General features: G+C 40.0%; 1 protein-coding gene across 8 annotated transcripts in view; it reads right to left on the bottom strand.

The window, feature by feature from the left end:
* Window positions 1-22,378, bottom strand: part of NCOA2 (nuclear receptor coactivator 2) — a 286,486-nt gene that overhangs the window by 130,695 nt on the left and 133,413 nt on the right. The window contains exon 1 of one of the 8 annotated variants that reach the window (XM_070382288.1): window positions 17,002-17,022. The exons of the other annotated variants lie outside the window; for them this stretch is intronic. The gene's annotated coding sequence lies outside the window, so the exon portion shown is untranslated. Of the gene's footprint in view, window positions 1-17,001; window positions 17,023-22,378 lie in introns of those variants that run through there. 8 annotated transcript variants of the gene reach the window in all.

Raw genomic sequence — 22,378 nt, 5'->3', positions numbered from 1 at the left:
GCTGAGCACCCTGCCGCTTACCTCCTCCATCACTTGCTTCTAACGATAGCTGACAAACTAGCCTCACAAATCCTTTTTTAGCTGCTGATCAGACAGATCCCCCTTTGACAATCCAGCATGGTGGAACACTCGAAAATTCTTCCTGCTTCTATTCTATTGCTTGCTTGAAAAACCAGTTTCCTTTTCATTGAGATAATAGCCTTTTCTGTGGTCACATGACTCCGAAGCTACATTAGCAGAGCTTTATGATAATAGACTGAATAAGCCTCTACCCTCTCCTGTTATTAAGGGGATGTCTCTCTCTCACACACACGTGCAAAATGCACACATGCACTCGCATACACGTGTCTCAAATTATTTATTCTTCTTGGGATGATAATACATTTAAAATATCTACTGTAACATGAAAAAACTAAAAATTTCTAGGTCTGCTGCTAAAAATAACTGCTTGCTGCAAACACTCTGATGCATGGTCTTCGGTGCAGCAGGAAGCAGCACGCCGGCCACGAACACTTCAGTGCATGAAGTGGGACAGAGGAGACCTGTCGGCTCCTGTTCTCTAGAACTTTTGACCCAGTAATATAAAGTTGACACATCTGGCCTCAAGAACACTGGGGGAGACATGATACCTGCCCAGACACTGATATTTAACTAGTTTCATGTATTAGCAAAACACATGTAAGCACACTTTTTCAACATCAAAATGTATCCTTATTGGAAATGCACCCTATGTAATCTTCTAGGTTATTCCACAAAGAAAAATATTACCACGGCCAAAACAATCTTTAAAACATAAAAAAAAAAAAAACCAAAGGTATTCTGAATCTGGCCAATTTGTTTGATTTCTGATAAACGATCAACTTTCGAAACACACGTGTGGAAACACTACGTCAGTGCCTGACACACGGTAGTTGCTCCACACTTTTTTTTTTTAATGTCCTTGGTAACAGGTTGAAGTGCTAGGCAAAGAGACAGTGGCGGATGACATTATCTGCTCTCTTTGTTTTCTTGGGGCTAGTGCACTGGGACGACCCAGAGGGAGGGTATGGGGAGGGAGGAGGGAGGAGGGTTCAGGATGGGGAACACATGTATATCTGTGGCAGATTCATTTTGATATTTGGCAAAACTAATACAATTATGTAAAGTTTAAAAAAAAAAAAAAACTCTTAAATCTATCAGACAAGCAATTTGGGAAAGGAGTTTAAGTGTAAGAATATGTTGAGAAGTGGAAAGCAGAGAGGAAGATGAGCCAAGGAGTGGCCCCAGAAGCAAAGTCATGCCACTGGGAGGGCGCTGCTCCTCCTAGACTGAAAATAAGACAGACAGTCCCACTAAGGCAATGGAGGAAGCTCCATTTGACATATTTGGGTTTTATTTCTTGCCTTGGTTTTCTCATCTCAAAAACGGAAAACACAGCAGGTATTTTCCTTTTTTAACTTTTCACTGTGCTAAAATACACACAACTTTAAAAGCTACCACTTCTGAATGCACAGTTTGGCAGAGCTAAGCCTATGCACACGGTTGTGCAATAGTGCTCTCGACCTTTTTCATCTTGCAAAACTGAAACTGCACCCATTAAACAACAACTCCCATTTCCCCTTCCCTCCAGGCTCTGGCACACACAATCTACTTTCTGTTTCTGTGAAATTTAACTACTTTAGACCCCTTGTTTAAGTGGAATCAGACAGTATTGGGGTGTGTGTGTGTATAGATAAGTTAAAGAAGAATTGTTCAGTACCTGGAGATCAAGACAGTTTTCGCCTCACCAAATCATTTTACACAAACTGCATTATCCCTAAGTGAACCAAGCCAAAATTATACTCTTTAATATAGGAAAAAACAAAAGTTGTTATAGATACAACTAGACAGAAGGAATTATTACCACATAAAAGTTATCTATACAAAAACTCTGTAATTTCTAAGAACCCCCAAATTTTGATAATTCTGATTATGAAACTTTTTAGTTTTAATTTAATTAACCACTCGACACATAAATAACTCGAGCAGGATGGAGTGGGTGTTGACTAACTCTCTTCCAGTCACTGGAAGGGACCGGGGTTACTCTGCTGGAACACAGTCCTAACATCTCACCAAGCCTCTGGTGACTACACAGGGGTCAGTGAGCACAGCTTCCATGAGGACTCCAGCAGAGAAATTGAGACATCAAGAAAATAAATTTAAAACACTCAAACGCTCACACCTGGTGATACCTCATCAAAAAAGCCAAAGCACAAAGAACTTTTACAGGTTATAATGATTTTAACAGCCACCTAAATATTTTCATTGTGCACTTAAAATCTAAAATCAGTAATCAGCCAGGTCATCATAGGAAATTAATGTTATTATAGGAAACTAACAATAGCAGATATGAGAGAACCCTTCTTTTTTTTAAAGGAACAGCATAAAAACTACAGGGGGTAGTTTTGTGAAATCCATCCACCTATTTGTCCTTTTCTGCTCACAACATCATCAAAGCTTTGGTTATCTTGAGCTAAGGTGAGGTCACAAGCACTCTTTACCACCATGTGGTCCTTTATCAGCTACAATGGAGTTTTCACAAATTATTTCTTAGCTAGTCATGGGCAATCGCAAAATCTGCTGAGAATTCACTGACCAAAACCATTACAGGAAGAAAACGTCTCTTGCCAAAACTTCCAGGTAAAATGTCTTAGTCCAGATTCTGTGCTCTCGCTTCAAGACATACTACAGTTAGCAAACCTGTCCCTCTCTCACATCTTCTGCTGGCAAGCACAAGTGGGTGAAGCTGTCTAGCCCCCTCCTGAGGGCAGGCTGGTGGCTGCAGCAGACTCCAGTTTATCGGTTTTAACCCTTTTCTTCACGAAGGCTTAGGGAATTAGGCTGGATAGTTTGTAAAGCTGTTTCTAGCTTTAAGGTTTTTCCTGATGGTGGTATTTATATAATTGTGATTAATTTCTTAAACCAAAAGTCTGATGAGAAGTCAAACAAGAATTCAATAGAGTAACAAGGTGAAATTTACATTTGGTGCAATAAACAGATGTTAAGAATAAAGTTAAGCATTCTTACCAACGAAAGCCTGGTTTGAGAAGAACCCCTGGAGAAGCAAATGGTAACCCACTCCAGTATTCTTGCCTGGAGAATTCCATAGACAAAGGAGCCTGGTGAGCTACAGTCCGTGGGGTCGCAAAGAGTCAGACATGACTGAGCGAGTAACACACACACACCAGTGAAAGCACCTATGGAACTGATGCTCCCATCTAGATACACAGCATGGTCATCACCCAGCAGAGCTCTCCTCAGCCCACCCCCTCACCCCACCAACAACTGTAACTCTTCTGCTATCACAGATTAGTTTAGCTTTTTCTAGAACTTCAAGCAAAGGGAATCAGACAATAAGTACTTTTCATGATTCTTCAGCATCACGTTTTGTGATGCTGTAATAATTTGCTCTTTTTCAGTGCTCAGGGTAATTCCACTGTGTGACTATATGGTAGCTCATCTACTTTCCTTTGATGGCCATTTGGGCTGTTTCCAATGGGGAGCTTGTGGTAAACAGAATTCTAAAACGGTTCTGCAAGATTGCCCCACATCCTAAGGTACACATCATTTATAATCCCCAGCATTGTCAATATGGTGGATTTTCATACTAATAATTAGGTTATGTTACATGGCACTGCTGACTTTAAGTAGGGAGATTATTGAGGTGGTGGTGGTGTTGTTTAGTTGCTAAGTCTTGTCCAACTCTTTTCAATCCCATGGGCTGTAGCCCGCCAGGCTCCTCTGTCCATGGGATTTCCCATGGCAAGAATACTGGAGTGGGTTGCCATTTCCTTCTCCAGGGAATCTTCCCGACCCAGGGATCAAACCCAGGTCTTCTGGAGTGGCAGGCAGATTCTTTACTACTGAGCCCCCAGGGAAGTCCAGGGAAGATTACTGAGGCCTAATCATAATGCATTTTCTCCATGAGGCAGGAGCAGAAGTTAGAAGTCTCAAGTCCGAGAAGGATTCTATAAACCTTAGATGACATTAAGATGGAAGAAATCCAATATCAAGAAAGATGGATGACCTCTAGGCACAGAGAGTGGCATTCAGCTAACACCTGGCAAGGACACAGGATCTCAGTCCCATTGATCCAAGACCCTGAATTCTGCTAACAAGAATGAGCTGAAAGTGGATTTTCCCCCGAGAGCTTCCAGATGAGAACTCACTCTTGCTGACACCTTTGTTTTAGCCTGGTGATGCTCTGAGCAGAGAATCACACCGACACCGTGCTCAATTTCAGATCTATAGGATGGTGAGCTAATAATTGGGAGTTATTTGTGGTAATCTGTTATTCAGAAAAAGAAACCTAATGAGGGGAAGGGGCGACTACGTACAAGTTGCTACCAGTACACATGTGCAAGTCTTTTCATAGACAGGAGTTTTCATTTCAGGTGGGTAAATACCTATGATGGAACTGGGGGCTCGTGGATAAGTGTAAGAAACTGTCAATGTGTTTTCTAAGGCAGCTTTACACTCCCATGAGCCATGCATAAGAGATCTGGCTATCCCACAGCCATACCAACATTTGACATTGTCTTTTAAATCTTAGCTGAAATTCTACATGTGTTAGCAGCCTTCCCTATACATGGGGCGTGCTCCTTGTTCATTTCCTTCTCTGTAGAGGCTTTATAACATTTACAGCTAATGACACCACACAAAGCTCTGTTTTGTGTACTCTGTCAGTGTCTCTTAGGGATTAGCTTTCTCTGCACTGGAGCATAAACACTGAAGGGTAGAGATCATGCCTTTATTTCTCTAAATCCTCACCATCATCTATCCTAGTGCTGCCTCTACAGATTAAATGGTCATATTTAAGTACTGACATTTCTTTTTCCTTAAAAAGGTAATTATATAGCAATATGAAAAAATGCTTTTGAATAGGCCACTTCATAGGGAGGAGAGAGTATGGCCTTGGAACTACACTTTAGTTTGACTCCACTGCTAGACACACAACCTTGAGCAACTTACTTAACCTCTCTGAGTCTTAGGTTCCCTATCTGTTAATGGGGAAAGTTGGGGGCCTACACTGTGCTGTTCTTGTGAAGAGTCTATAAATTGTATGGAAAGCAACTAGCCCAGAGTCAGACACGACTGAGCAACTGAACTCAACTAGCCCAGAGCCTGGCACAGGAAGACATCAATTGATGGCAGCTATTATTAGCCCTTAGTTTGATATGATGTTCAGCAAAAAGAGAAACAATCTTTCTTTTATAACTTAGTATAAAGAACGGAAGAGAATACATAAAACGTAAGAGTTGGATTAGGTGGATGATATCATAGGGGATTTTAATTCCAATTTTTAAACGCTTAGTAAAGTTTCCATAATTTTAAAACACAGTAAATTGTTGATAACTTCTAAAACTGGGTGAAGGATACATGGGGGTGGGGATTATAAATACTATTTTAAATTTCCATTATACAAACCTCAAAAACTAGAATTCACTGTACCAAAAGAAACAGCTAAATATTTAATTGACAAAGATTTCCTGATGCACCAAGATATTTTATTAATTCAAATGATTAAAAATGAGATAAACCCTGAAGGTGTCACAGTTAACAAGCTGCAGGGTGAATAAAGTTTAGGTCATTTATGATATTAATTTGTTAGCCCATTAGCATGGTAATTCTATATTAAACCAAAATATCAGGTTTTGAAAACCTGATAAAATGTCATGGAATAGTTAATCTCTTTGTTAAATACATTTTTAATGCAATAAGGCATCAGCTGCATACATAGTATAAGTCAATGAAGTGAAAAGTAATAACACCCACTTGAACCAGCTGTTTTTATGAGGCACCTGTGTGCACAGAATTATGTCACTTGGCTCTCTGGGCCTTCTTCCTCAAGAGGGAAGCCAGGGATAGCAAGCAGGCCTGAGAATGTGCTGCCTGTGGCTGTCAGCCCGCCAACATTAACTGAAGATTTCACTGTTCTGATATGCAGGGTGGTACATCTTCGATAAGGCCCAACTGTGCTAAGCTAGCTAGCAGCGAGTGCTATTTTGCTGGGTTATTTCCAATAAAAGGCTTATGCAAACAGCAGCGCATAAATGTCTATGATACGACTGCAGGAAATTATACCCACACAAAAGACAGCTGAGGAGAAGGACTAGAGAGTACAATCACTTCTAAATACGACTCTGCCAAGTTGCCACTTCATGGAATGAAATAATATACAAATAGCACACTGCATTTCCAGCTCAGCATCTGTGCTTCATCCAAGGATTTTAGAGGCTTTGACTACTGAATCTGATTCTTCCCAATTAGTCCACACGTAAACCATTCCAAAGAGTCGCCCTTAAGAGGTGCATTTATTCTCTGAAGTCACTTAGTACCCACCCCTGGGTTACAAATGAAATTCCTAGGTGATCTGCTAACCAGAATGAAAGGGAAACCCAGCCGTCTATCAGGATTTATAACTTTTATTCCTCAGGATTCTAAAAATGCCGAAGGCTCAGGGAGCAGATTAAAGACCACAAGAATTTGACTCACTGATTAATCCAGCCCTCTGAGATTGGCATTATTCCCTAGAAGGCTCTGATGGGATAAACGACCATTTAGAATTATAAAATTGTGGGGCTTAAAAAACAAAACAAAACAAAAAACGTGAGGGCCATCTCATGTTGGGACTCTCGAATTCTTCCATCTCAAATTCCCAACCTTGGATAACTTCTCAGTCTCCGGTTAGATCTTTTCAATTCATAACCTTAGAGCCATTTACATTGTAAGGAGACAATTTCCCCAGCTGTTCTTAAGAGTTCAAAAAGCAACCAAAGGCCAAGACTAGACCATACTGTTTCTTTAAAAGGTTAGATGGGAATGAGATTCCAGGGACGAAATGGAAGAACTACACCCTTTGACCGTGATGGCTAATGGCCTTAAACACACCTTCTTATCATCTTCAAACCCTGGTAGGTTAACCAGACTTGCTCTTCTCACTCTACTGTTCTCTCTACATATTAACTTCTCCCAAATAGAGTCAAAAGAGAGTGATAGCCACACACATACCAAGGACTAGAAGAGCCTGGCTTGCTTTTCTCACTGGATCATAAAGGAACGCTACGCAGGTAACTGATAATATGGATTTTTGTTTTTTCTTGACAGTCTGCTTTAACTAAGATCTGACTGAAAGTTTTCACTGGTTCACAAATTTGGCCATATAAATACAGAAGAGACAAAAAAAAAAGTCTCTTGGTGGAGGTGCTATATTCTGAGACAAATAGTAAATTATTCATCTATTCTACATTTCCACGGTCACGAGAGGGACTAAGTCACAAGTGGGGAGCATGTGCTGCGTGTATGGAAGACCACACCTCACACAGCACAGCACAGTGCTGTATCTCCGCACCACAGCCAGTTCTGGTTCAGCTTCAAAGGTCCCCTGTTAAACGCTTTTAAATGAGGTGGATGATTTCTTCCTTCTCCTCTTCACCCTGCTTTTTCTTTTCCTGCTTTCTCCTTAGTCACTCATTCCTTTCATAATATTAAGATTACTTGCCCTGGTGAGCAAGAGGGTATGTCATAGTAGCCAGTCTAAAAGAAGAGGGGAAATATCATTAGAGGCAAAAAAAAAAGTCATCTTTCCTTAAAGCCTCACAGTCTGCAGCAATAATTTATAACAAAGGAAAAACATGTTTGACACCTGCCCTGATGTCTTTCACTTCTTTCTCGCTCTTGTTTCGTTTGTAGCTGTGGATTAATTCATTTCATTCAACAAGAACTTATTCAGAACAGTGTCACGTAAGGCACTAAGTCAGGCAGTGGGGACACAAAAATGGACAGGACAAAAAAAGCCCTGTCCTCTAGAGGCCCGTCATCAATGAGGGCAAAGAGCTGCTGCTGCTAAGTCGCTTCAGTCGTGTCCGACTGTGCGAACCCATAGACGGCAGCCCACCAGGCTCCCCCGTCCCTGGGATTCTCCAGGCAAGAACACTGGAGTGGGTTGCCATCTCCTTCTCCAACGCATGAAAGTGAAAAGTGAAAGTGAAGTCGCTCAGTCATGTCCGACTCTTAGCAACCCCATGGACTGCAGCCTACCAGGCTCCTCCGTTCATGGGATTTTCCAGGCAAGAGTACTGGAGTGGGGTGCCACTGCCTTCTCGGGAGGGCAAAGAGAGAAGTAAGCAAAATGTATATGATCAGAAATGCCTTCTCAAGATGGGCTGTTAGAAGACGAAGAGAGTCAATGCCTAACTTTGAATGGGGAGGGCCAGGGAAGGCTTTAGAGGAGAGTAGGACAAGCAGGACTCTATCTAGTGTGTGAGGAAGGGAAGAAAAAGGTATAACAGCAGGGGAGCAAGACAGCACATTTCTTACTCGAGATCCAGTGAAATCCGCATGATCACAGCCGAAAGGTATTAATGCCTAAAAGAAGGTGGTGGGAAAAGAGACTGCAGAAGTGGGCACAGATGAGGCTAGGATGAGCCCTGTCTGCAGAGCTGAGGAGGCTGAAATCCATCCTGTGGGGAATGAGGAACCCATGAAAGGTTCTGAGCAGTTGAAGAGATGATTGTTTTTCTAAAAGAGAAAGATTTCCATAGGGAGAAGCTTCAAGAAATGATACTACGTGGGGAATAGTCAGAAAATTGTAGCAATAAATCAGTGAGGAATGATGAGACTACACGTAAAGATACCTACATGTGTAGTAGGTATGTCTAATAACACAGCCTAAAAATAAACCCCCATACATGGTAGAAAGGTTTCTGACACAGGTGCCAAGAGTCAACGGGGCCTTCATATTTCAACAAATGTTTCTGGGAAAACTGGATATCCACATGCAAAAAATAATGATGGTGGACTCTACTTTGAAAAGTGAAAGTCGCTCAGTTGTGTCTGACTCTTTGCAACCCCATGGACTACACAGTCTATGGAAATCTCTAGGCCAGAATACTGGAGTGGGTAGCCTTTCCCTTGTCCAGGGGATCCTCCCAACCCAGGGATCGAACCCAGGTCTCCTGCATTGCAGGCGCTTCTTTACCAGTTGAGCCACAAGGGAAGCCAGAGAATACTGGAGTGGGTAAGCCTATCCCTTCTCCAGGGGATCTTCCCAACCCAGGAATCAAACCAAGGTCTCCTGCATTGCAGGTGGATTCTTTACCAATTGAGCTATCAGGGAAGCCATGTTTACCTTACATATACAAAAATTAACTCAAAGTAGATCAAAGACCTAAACATAACAGCTAAAACTATAAAATTCTTACCAAAAAACCGGGAGGCGGGGGGAAGTTTCATGACACTGGATTTGGTAATGATTTCTTAGATATGACATCAAAAGCATACAAAACAAGAGGAAAAAATAGGTAAGTTGGCCTTTATTAAAATAAAAAACTTTTGAGCATCAAAGGATACTATCAACAGAATGAAAAGGCAACCTATGGAATAGGGGAAAACATTTGCAAATCATATTTATTTGATAAGGGATTGATACCCAGTATAAAGAACTCCTGTAATACAACCAAAAACCCAAACAATTTGATATAAAAAAATAGTAAAAGAAATTTAAAAGACACTTCTCCAAAGATATACAAATAGCCAAAAAGCACATGAAAAGATACTCAAACACCACTGGTCATTATGGAAATACAAACTAAAACTACAAGGAGATTTTCATTATCAAAAAAACTATGAAATAAATATTGGATGGAGAAATAATGGAGAAAATGGAACCCATGTGCATTGCTGGTGGCAGGTAAACTGGAAAACGGTTATGTGATTCCTCCAAAAAAACTAAGCACAGAATTACCATGTAACTCAGCAATTCCACTTCTGGGTAAGAACCCGAAAGAATTGAAAGCAGAGACTTGAACAAATATTTGTACTTCTATGTTCTTAACAACATTATTCACAATAGCCAAAAGGTGGAAGTAACCCAAATGCTTACTGACAGATGAATGGATAAATAAAATGTGGGGTGTGTATGTATATACATACATACAAACAATGGAGTATTTTTCAGCTATAAAAAGGAAATTTTGACCTATGCTACAAGATGGATGAGTCCTGAAGACATCCTAAGTGCAATAAGTCACAAAAAAGATTAGAACCTCTTACATGAGCTTTCTAGACCAGTCCAATGCATAGAGGCAGAAAGTACAATGGTAGTTGCCAGGAAATGGGGACGGGGTGGGGTAAGGAATGGGGAGTTAGTGTTCAGTAGGAATAGACTTTCAACTGTGGAAGATGAAAAAGTTCTGAAGATGGATATTGGTGTTGGTTTTACAACAATGTGCATGTACTTAATGCCACAGACATGGACACTTAAACATGGGTACAACGGTAACTTTAGTATGTATATTTGAAAATTCTAATATAGTCATATTTTAGTTAGGCAAGGTAAAAAATGTCCTCATATTCAGAGTTTTCCTTATATCTCCTACATTGTTATTACTGCCTCAGTGAAAGAGTGTTCTTTGCCAGCCGCCAAATCATCGTCACCTTTAGGCCTGGTGAAGCCACCTGCTGTGTACCCAAGGTTTCAAGTGATTTGTGTTAGTTTATTAGTAGTCCATCGGTGGCTCAGAGGTTAAACCCAGAGAGACCTGGGTTCGATCCGTGGGTCGGGAAGATCCCCTGCAGAAGGAAATGGCAACCCACCCCAGTATTCTTGCCTGGAGAATCCCACAGACAGAGGAGCCTGGTGGGCTACAGTCTATGGGGTCGCAAAGATTCGGACACGACTGAGCGACTTCACTTTCACTTTAAGTAAAATTACCCCCAAACTTAGGAGTACTTTCTGCCACACCTACAAAACAGAAGATAAAACCACACATCAACTAAGCAAGAGAAGCTCAACGAAAAGGTCGGAGGACAATTTATTCATCGTCTCAGAAGCAAGAGAACCCAGAACAGGTTGGGTGTCTAAGATCCTCCTTAAGCGGGCCATGGACAGCACACACAGGTGACTCTCGGTCATCCAAGCTAAGAGGGTTCCTAATTTATTTCTGTTTTCCTGTGGAATAGAGTAATTGATATGCGCTAACTGAAAGGCAAAAACACTGGGACACGAACTGAGATGGAGCCTCTCAAGGCTGGACCTTGGTAGGGAATCTGTGAGGCTTAGTAAATGTACACGTGTGCTCTAGTCGCCCTTCTCCCCTGGCTCAGCAGACACTGCTAATGAATCATCTCTGAGCCTGAGTGCACGCCTCTCCCTTCTTCTGACCCAGCACCCCCAGGCAGTCGCTATAATGGATAGGAATTGGCACCAGAGGAGCCGTGCTTGCCGTCCCAGTACCGGGGTACCGGGGTACTCGTGCTTAATGATCCCCAAGTGTGCAGGCATCAGGCCAGCCAGGTGTTTTGGTATGTGGCGTCCCACTGTTTCCTCCGAATACCATATGAGAGTGGCTTCATCTTCCCCTTTGAGAGATGAAAAAACTGAGGCTTGGTGAGGTTAAATAACTTACTGAGGGTTACACAATTGAAACATTGCAAAACACCAGTTATTAATATTTAGTAGGTACAAATTATATGCCAGCCACTCTGACATGTATTATCTCTTTAATCCTTTATATAGCCCTGTAACATAGGTATTAATTTATCCCTATTTTACAACTAAGGGAAATGAGGCTTAGAGAAAGGTTTGGTAACCTAGTATCAGTCAGATTAGTAAGAACAGAATTTAACCTCAGACCAGATGAATCTCACATCCCCTGTTTTTCCTCTCTGATGCTTCTGGAAATAAAACTTTATTCTTAAGTTACACTATGCCAAGGCATTATTAGGGGTACAGAGACAACCACTCAATAAGTTTACAGTACAAAAAAGGAAAAAGCTACTATGCAAATCACTATAACTGCCATTCATCTATTCCTCAACTAATCACTGAGGTCCTTATATCTGCAGGCACTGTGGATATAGTGGTGAAAGTGATAAAAATCCTTGTCCTCCTGACCTTAACAATCTAGAAAAGGCCAATAAACAAGATAAATGAGTAAAAAGATACCACATGTGAGCTAGTGCTAAGTGCTAAGGAGGAAAAAGAATGGAGAGGGACGAGAAAAGAAGGCAAATTGAGGGCATTTCAGCGAGGGCAGCAAGGACCCTCCCGCTAGATCTTCAGACATGTAGCATGCTCCATCGCTGGGACAGCCAACACCACCCCCTCACCTTTCCAAACAGCCATAGGGTCTCTGGCCCTCCTGAGAGCTGTGGATACATGTTCGCCAAAAAGTTCATTTCGGTTTTTCTGTAAGATATTCAGGAAAACCCAAATGAACTTTTTGGCCAACCCCATTACTGTCTTACTATTTTTCTTCAAGCCTGATATAAAACAGCTTCTGCCAGAAACTTAATTTTGTACTTTTTTCAAAACTTGGCTTTAATGACACTGCATAAACATGCTTCCTACTTCACCTCTCTGATATGTTGAGTCTACTTCTCTCTGCCACCAAGCCAAACAAGCAAGCAAACAAAAATACCCAAAAAACCCTACAGCTGTTGTTTAAATTAACAATCCTGGTTTTGCTTCTGGCTATAAAGGCTCTCCACTGATAAAGCAGCTCCTGTGATCACATCAGTAAGACTGGGACGCAATGGATACTTCCAGCCTCAGGACCTCACTCAGCTCCAGTGCCCAGCTTTCAGCCCACCGTCGACCTCTCTCTCAGATGTGAGGACCCCTCACCTCTCTGAGGAAACTCCTCTTCCTCTGTCTGCTGCTTTTCAGTTTCTGTCCCCCAGTAAGTTTTCTGTAACTATCCCATTTCTGTCTTCAAGCCCAATCAATTTCCAACATCTACGTTTACAGATTCTCTTGATCACATCTCCTTCTTTCCAGTTCCTCCCCAAGAGTCAGAACTTCCTCATCTCTAAAGTAGGCTTCCCCGGGAACATCTCCAGGTATTTTCCCTTTCTCCACTTACCCTAGGATCAGCATCAAATGTTGGTGCTATGGTCCCTTCATGGTGAACTTGAAGGCAGAAAGCACCGTATACTAAGATCCTCAATTCATTTAGGACTAAGTGCGGTGATGATAACCTTCTATCACAGTTCTTAACATGCAGTAGGGACTCAAAAATAAAAATGTCATTTTTCTTTCCTTTTCTTTTATTTCTTATTCTCTGTGAAATCAAATAAGGATCTGACATTCGGAGGCTTGTGCAATCTACCTGGTTTTCCATGTTTTCTGAGCAAATATTCCTCCAGCTTTGTGTTCTCAGTTCTGGTCAAGCTGGAGTACTCAGTGCTATTAGACCTGACAATCATTTGTGCATCTTGTCCCTTTCTGTTGAGAGTGAAGTGTCCCTTGCCATTCTCTGCCTATGTAAATCTTACCGATCCTCCAAAGGTTATTATCAATGGCCACCTCCTCCTGAAGTCACCCCTAAGCCCTTCATACAAGAGACCCTTTGCTATCTCTGTCCCAAGAAATCACCAACTACTCTGACAGCACCTTTCAGTCAATCGAGAAACATGTATCGATCATTTGGTATGTGCCAGGCAATGTATCAGAAACTGAGGACACAAATGTAAAACACTACTATATTCTTTGTATATCCTGGTTATTAATGTTTATGTACTTAATTTACCCTAAGTATATTATAAAGTTGAAAGAGGCCCAGCACTATAAGTTCTTTGATGTCAGAGTCTGTGTATTACTCATCTTTGTATTCTCTACAGCACTTATTTTATGATACCTTGGTTCATAATATAAGCTTAAATTGTTAAATTTGATAGCAACCATAACAATTTTGCAGTACTTCAAAAAAAACACACCACATTTTATTCCAGAGACAATTAAGGCATTTATAGCAAAAAATTAAGTATTACTAAAACACAAGAGAAATTACTATTATTCATAAAATTTTAGATGAAGAAATAAGTATTACACAACATTAGGTGCATAACAGTTTACTACGATTTAAATACAAAGCTAGGATTAGAATGCTGTCTCAGACTATGCTCAAACTTCAAAGTCTACAGAACATGTCAAAGAAACAAATAAATAAGGATAAGATAAACTCAGTAGACCCCTCAATCCTGTACTTTCATTGCATGCTTCCGTATTTTGTGTTGAGTGGAGACCTGCCATTAAAAGTCCTATGACTGGGATAAACTATGCCATATGTAAATGAGAAAGTAAAATGCCAGAATAAAGAACAAATTCACTGCACCGCATCCCTGATTCAGGTGTTAAACTCAAGACTTATTAGTCAGAGGGATGAGCCAAATATAACGTGTGAGGAAAATCTGACAGAAGACATGTACTCTAAGTCGTCTCTTCATATTCAACACCTCCACCAAGAAAGAATTAGAACCGCAGCCCTCTAATATCTAAACCAAAAGCAAATAGAAGTCAATTCTCCAGCAGCTTAGATGTTGTAAATATATGAATACACACGCAGAGAGTGGAAATAAATCTTAACATTTCAAAAATATTTCTTGGCCCTAATACTTCCAAGTAGGTAGAGTTTAATGAGGATTAAGGGCCTATTTATGCTTGGTGCTGAGGTAGACGCCATACCTAATCATTTGCTTTAAACAGAATAATGAGGAAAAAAATTAATAGCTTAAATGTTCAGCTTGTTAAGTAGCAGAGAGTTAAGTATCACAAGCACCATTATATCACCAACTACGAAAATGAACGAAAAGTACACTAGCACCTGTCTTCCACTTTTAAGATACAAAAGGCTGTCAATTTGTTTCCATAAAAACGTAACCAATATCACTTACTTTGATAGAAAAATTTATTCCTTAGATGCTCCTGGCTAAAAAATGATTAACAACTACAAACATTTACAAAGAGCCTAACAAAAGTGAAACAAATCACTGTAATTATTGAAACATGAACTGGTGAATAGATATTCTACTGGGAAAAGCCATACTATCTGAGTTCATATGATAGATAATGATAAAACATGATAATGATAGATAGATAAAACAGTATGTTACATAAAAGGTGAACTTCAAAGCTAACACCATTGCTTGCTGACATGACAATATGCTGTAACAGAAAAGATGAAGAAATGATAAAAATCACGGGAAATGATCTCGTTTTAGAGTAAAAAGGTTAGGATATGGCAAATAGTGAATATGGTGATGAAACACTGCAGTCCAATTAGAGTCTTAATGTAGTAAAACATACAAAGTTAAATTAAAAAAAAATTCCGTACACATAGCAGATACTAAGAAGTAATTACAGCAAAAGAAATTAGCCAGCACTTAAATATCAAAGCTTCAAATAAAATGATTTTAAGAACAGCTAAACTTTATTAAGTGCTTAGTAAGTGCTAAGCCTGGTGCTAAGCCCTTTACACACATTATCTCATTTATTAACAACCCTAAGAATGAGACATTTATCTTTTCCCCATTTTAAACTTTAAGTGTCAGAGCTTGGATTCACACCCAGAATCTGACTTGGTTCTTTACCTATGACAGCAATATATATTGTATTAACATATGGTTTTTTAACCATACAGTAATACATACTGTATTAATTTTCATGTAAATTTAATGATCAAACATATACACAGGATAATTAACACGCCCAGTCCTATTGTAATACGGGTGTACTCATATGCATTGCTCTAATCTATGCATGTTAAAAGTACTTCTATATGGAGAAGAGGAGAGAAGCAAAGTACTGACAATTGGGTCTTGACATGGAAAAAAGAAACCAGGGTCACTCTTTTTGCAGTTCCTTGAATCACAGCCCTGATGGCTGGGATGCCGCGGAAGTGGTACATCCTGCCAGGCAAACCGTGGTCTCTCCATGCACTGAACACGCAACTTTAATAGGCTTATACCAGCTTGGGGAGAGAAGAAGGACAGGAAGTCAGTGGAGACAAGCACAACCTAGCTAAGACAGTGGGCAGCAAATGTGGTAAAAGGGAAAGCCTGAGAAGGCTCCCTTAATTTCTGCCTCGATCTAAAAGAAACTATTTCTTTTTTACCTTTAAGAAAACGAAGCGGTGAGCAAGCAGAGAATGCATTCTTATATATATGGTACCATCATTTTTAGAAAAAAGCCATATTTATGCCTCTTATTTTTTAAATCACAAGGTAGGCCTACAGTTTCTGCCACTAATTTCAGCATTTTCCTTTGGTTCTTAAAAAAAAAAAAAAAATCAAAGGTCAGTCAAATCCTTATTTGACTCAATTACACATGTGTCTACCCAAGATTAGCTAAAGGTTTGAAAATTTTTAATAGTTTATTAAAAATAATATAAAGATACACTTACATATCTACCTAGAAGTCAAACTGAACAACCCTAACAACTGAATCAAAATTTATTTGTTGACATTTTTAAATGGACTAAGGCAAAGGCAAAGTATACATCCCTCTGGCTCAAGATAAAATATGTCCCTAAAATGTATATAAAATACTTTTCACCTATCAAACATGACTTTCCTATTAAATCATATGATTTAATATGCTTCCATGAGAAAGAATAACCACACTGATGGGGTGAGCTAAAAATCTGTAGAAATCTGACCACATGCCTAAGTCTGTATTCCAACATGGCCTGAAAGCCATCAAGCTGAGTTCCATCGGTTTAAGTCGATTATTAGGAAAAGTCAAAAGCAATCAACAATGATCAGAACATGGCAGGAAAACAACAGGTGCTGACTCTGCTCCATTTTAACCAACAAACTCACATAGCAGAGCCACCCAGACCTAAATCATACTTCTCTCTTCCCTCAACAGAGCCCATTAATTAGGATCAGGATTGCATAATCAAGATGTACAAATTATATTTTAAAATGCATCATAAGAAAATTTAAGAGAAAATTAAAAATATTTCATGGAGGTATCATATTTATCAGAAGCTAATTCTTTATCTTTCAGATAATTTTAAGTACGAGTATAGCTGCGACACTTACTAAAGGGTTTTCTTAGGTTCAACTAAATATTCACACTCAGAACCATCAAATCAACATCTGGCCCTAGTCTCCTGAGAAGGAGGTTACAGGACAGAACAGGGCTTGCCCAGCCAGGGAGCTTTAGACCAGGGGTTGGTTGGGGTTGGTTCAACTCACCTCTACACGGGAGGGGTGTATGAGCTGTTCTTTTAGATGCGTCCTGCTCCACAGAAACCAGTATCTCTTTTAACAAGTTCATAGGCAAAGCTTCCAAAGTCCCGGTGAGGGAAATACTCCCGGTGAGGGAAATACTCCCAGGGAAATATCAGAGCTAGGGCTCCCCCATCTGGTATTGATATTTCATTTTTCCTCCTATCCAAGATACATTTAACTAATCAGGGGTCATTTTTAGTGAATATAATGTTACCTAGATTCATAGCTGATGTAGTCTTATCAGACTGCCAAAGGAACAGATATAGCCCTAACAGAAAGTTAAAAATGCCACCCTTGTACTTCCTTGGTGGTCCAGTGGTTAAGAATCTGCCTGCCAATGCAGGGGACAAAGGTTTGATCCCTGGTCTGGGAAGATCCCACATGCTGCAGAGCAACTAAGCCCGTGTGCCACAACCACTGAGCCCGTATGCCTAGAGCCCATGCTCCAGAGCAAGAGAAGCCATTGCTGGGACAGGCCTGCACACCGCAACCAGAGAGTAGTTTCCACTCACAGCAACTAAAGAAAAGGCCGTGCAGCAGTGAAGACTCAGCAAAGCCAAAAACAAATAATAAAGTTGGATATTTTTTTAAAATGCCAACCTGAAGTATCTCAACTATATCAATAACTATTAATCAATATAAAAAACATAACCAAAAATAAAAATGGGTAAAATATATCATAGGCAGTTCAAAAGAACCAAAATGACCAATGTATAATCTCAATAGTAATCAGAGAATATATATTAAAAGTAAAATGGAATACCATTCCACACCCTTAACACTGTCAAAAATTTAATCTTAAGTCACATATCCTACAAACTATTACTACCCTCCTAGTAATACCCCAGAGAAATTCTCACATTTATACAAGTGGACATTCACAAAAACATTTGCTGCTGGAATATTTACAGTTGTAAAACACTGGAAACAACCTAACTGTTCATCAAGAGGAAAATGGACAGTTTGTGACATGTCATATAATGGAATACAGTACACTGAACTGACCAGCAAATACATGGACGTGATCTCAAAGCAACATAGTGTTACAGGAAAAAAAGCAAGTTGCAAAACAAAACGGGCAGTTTGGTATGTTTAATCAAGTTAAAAAAATTTTATATTGGAGCATAGGTGATTAACAATCAGGTACATAGCAAGGTGGTTTCAGGTACACAGCAAAGTGATTCAGTTATACATATACATGTATCTTTCTTTCCCCTCTGCCTTGGACCTGGCAGGATCTTAGTTCCCCGACCAACTGAATTTGGGCCCTCAGGAGTGAGAGCACAGAGTCCTAACCACTGGGACACCAGGGAGGCCTTTCTCATCAAGTTTAAGGGTTCAGGATGTGTACCTGTGGCGGATTCATTCTGATATTTGGCAAAACTAATACAATTATGTAAAGTTTAATAAATTAAAAAAATATATATACAAAATGACATCAAATATTATAAACAATTAAATACACAAAGAGTAAAAGTAAAAGCAAAAATAAAAAGCATAGGTACAATAAAGAACAAATTCTGAATGGAGTTATCTCTGAGAAAAGAAAGAGAATGCTATAAATAACCCAAAGAGTTCAAAACAAGTGTTTTTTTATACTTGGTCGGAGAAGGCACTGGCGACCCACTCCAGTATTCTTGCCTGGAAACTCCCATGGACGGAGGAGCCTAGTAGGCTGCAGTCCATGGGGTCGCTAAGAGTCGGACACGACTGAGCGACTTCACTTTCACTTTTCACTTTCACGCATTGGAGAAGGAAATGGCAACCCACTCCAGTGTTCTTGCCTGGAGAATCCCAGGGACGGGGGAGCCTGATGGGCTGCCGTCTGTGGGGTCGCACAGAGTGGAACACGACTGACGTGACTTAGCAGCAGCAAAGAGGAATAAACTTTCAAAGTCCAGATTTTATCTTTGCAGTTTTCAATCAGAATGCACTATACAGATACTGGTTCTTTTTAAGACTGTCATTCTACTTGTAATTCTTTTTCTTGAACTGAATTTCTCTGTTTCAAACATCTACCAATTGACTTTTGGATGTCAGGACTTCGGTCCAATTGGGATGCGGCATCCACTGTTTTAAACCAAGACTTCGCCTCTCTTCCTCTGGTCTCTCCATTTCCCCCCTAAATTCACCCTGGGCACCAGAAACAAAGCAATCAGCATACAATGTCACTTTGGTAATCTCACTCATCAGATCCCGAGATGTCAATCTCTGATGGCAGCCACTGCCTGGAGAATGAAAGGAAAAGGCTTTTAACCCAGCATTTAAAGGTCTCAAAGCGGGCCTTCTCCTCCTCTCCCATACAAAGGGCTCTCTGGCTTTGCTTGTTCCCTTTTCTTCCTCTTCCTTCAAGCTGTGTCTTGCTGAGACTGCTACATGTTCATCACCTCTCTTCCAGTATCTAAATCTTAGTTATGTTTCAAGACTGGTCACAAGTTTTATCTCCCCACCCCCCCAATCAATGGGTCCTAATTTGGATTCATTCATCCATTCAAATACTGATTGGATGTCGGCATGTGGCAGGAGACATATCCCTGGGGGCACTGGTGGGATGCCTATGTATACTACAGTGAATTAAACCCCCTTGGTCTTTTTGTTAATGTCTGTACATCAATCTTGACTATGCTATAAGCTTCTTAAAGGAACAGATTTATTTTCCCCCCATACAGGAGCTAACATGGTACTCTGCAGTGGTCACAGTTCAATAAAGATTCTCTGGTTAAATTAATTTTGAAATGAAAAGGTTATATGATCTAATTTTTTGACCAAAAACAATTAATGCTTATCACTGAAGTTTTGAATAATGACAACATTTTCTTGAGAAGTATATTTCTACCCAACAAGATTAATGGACTTGGAGTCAGAAGGTCTTGTTTTAACTTAGGCTCCACTATATTACCTCTGGCCATAATTCTCTCTCTCTCTCATTAGTCTCCATAAAATGAAAACATTCACACCTGTCTGAAGTGTTATGAAGGATGAGTAAATTAGAAAAGACATGTTATTATGTAAGGAAGAGTCTAGGCTTCCTAGGTGGTGCTAGTGGTAAAGAACTCACCTGCCAATGCAGGAGACACAGGAGACAAGGGTTCAATCTCAGGGTTGGGAAGATCCCCTGGAAGAGGGCATGGCAACTCATTCTAGTATTCTTGCCTGGAGAATCCCATGGACAGAGGAGCCTGGTGGGCTACAGTCCAAAGAGTCACAAGAAGTTGGACAGGACTGAGCACACATAGTTGATTTACAATATCATATTAGTTTTGGGTGTGCAACATAGTGATCCAATATTTTTATAGCTTATACTTCATTTAAAGTTATAAAATAATAGCTATATTCCTTGTGCTGTATTAATATATGCTTGTTGCTTATTTTCTACACTGCTGCTACTGCTAAGTCGATTCAGTCATGTCTGACTCTGTGTGACCCCATAGAGCCCACCAGGCTCCCCCGTCCTTGGGATTCTCCAGGGAAGAACAATGGAGTGGGTTGCCATTTCCTTCTCCAATGCGTGAAAGTGAAAAGTGAAAGTGAAGTCGCTCAGTCGTGTCCGACTCTTAGCAACCCCATGTGCTGCAGCCTACCAGGCTCCTCCGCCCATGGGATTTTCCAGGCAAGAGTACTGGAGTGGGGTGTCGCTGTAGTTTGTATTTCTTAATCCCATACCCCTATCTTGCCCCTCCCCGCTTTCCTTGTCACACTGGTAACCTGTGGTTTGTTCTCTATGTGAGACGGTTTCTTACTTGCTATCTTCACTTGCTTCTTTTACTTTTTAGATTGAAAAGACAGCATGCACACATGCAAGAAAGAGTCTAGTGTTTATCACTTAGTTCAATAACTATCAGGCTATTCTTAACAGATGCCAACATCCTCACCTCCCACAAAAAGTGTTTATAAAGATTCACTCCCTTTCTGCCAGGTGAGAGAGATGACATCTTTGACCAACATATGAAAGAAAAGAGGACCTACAAAAGCAGCCAATTAAAATATTTAATTATATGCTAAGTAATAATCTCAAGTATTCTATATTTAAAATATCTTTATCATTCTATTTATCATATAAAGTTAAGTACAAACAGTAAGTATTTATTACTCTTGTAAGGGGCCAATGTAAATGGTGCTTGGAAAAGAAGAGAGAACAAGAAAACTGCTCTTTGGAATAAACATGATCTCAATAAACTTTCTACTTCCTTTTATATAAAATCATTTTCTATTTGACTTCCTGTGTGAAGTAGGAAACACAGAAATCCATTAATGACTGATGGTTTGCCTATCTGGTTCCTCAGAAGAAGTATTAACCTCTGCTATACATCCTTGCTGCTCCTGCTTGGTAGAGTTGCCCAGATGAGAAGCAGCATTCAAGGAAATCAGTTTCTACAGTTTAGAGTCTGCTCTTGTGATCTTCATTTGGAGCCCATTCTTGGAACCACCATCTCTCTGTCCTAAGATTCAAGGCCCCCCTCCCCACTTTGGCAGTGCCCCAGATCCACTACATCTCTATTTTAGCTACACTAACCCCAGAAAGCTAATTTCTGGCAGACCATTTAGCCTATAGCATATCCTCTAAATTTACTGACACTCAGGGTAGCGACTTTTACATGATATGGCAGCAAACAGAAATCTGCACATTCAGTTTGTTGGCAAAATCTTACATGAATCATAGTTTGACCATTTCTTCCTAGGTCATGTTTCTATACCACAACGCAAAACCTAGGTAACTACTACATAATATTCAAGATTATGGGCGCTGGTGCCAGACCAGTTCAAGTAGTAGCTGCACTAGACATACTGCCTCAGAAAAAAATTATTTCACGCCTCCATGCCTCAGGTGGTTCTTCCACGAAAGAATAACCACCACCATTACCATCACGACCACCATCACCACCACCTCTTCCTAAGGGCTGTGGCGTGAAATGAGTTAGTAAAACAGCATAGCACCTGATATGAATTCTATACAAATTCTGTACTTTATTTTCCTTTTTGTTTTTTCAAAAATTTATTTCTTTTTAATTGAAGGATAATAACTATATTGTGTTGGTTTATGCCATACATCAACATGGATCAGCCCTGGGTATACCAATATCCCCTCCCTCCTGAAATTCTCTACTTTTAAGAGAAAGAAACACCAGTTACTGGAGGAATAAGCTGTAAGTATACTTTTAATAATTTAACAGTAAGTTGAGCAAGCATCTTTCTGGTTGAGTAGATTCTTTTAAGCTTAAAAAAAAAACGGTTAAGTATGATATTAGCTGTCTACTCAGTTCATCTGTTAGGACAAATACTTATAATTTCATTCCTAACAGGTTGAATGTTTTTTACAGGAAAAAGTGTTCACTAGGAAAAA

Source organism: Bos mutus, chromosome 14 (assembly GCF_027580195.1).
Source record: "Bos mutus isolate GX-2022 chromosome 14, NWIPB_WYAK_1.1, whole genome shotgun sequence".
In the NCBI taxonomy this organism is placed as follows: Eukaryota; Metazoa; Chordata; class Mammalia; order Artiodactyla; family Bovidae; genus Bos; species Bos mutus.
This window is presented reverse-complemented; position numbering and strand designations above follow the sequence as displayed.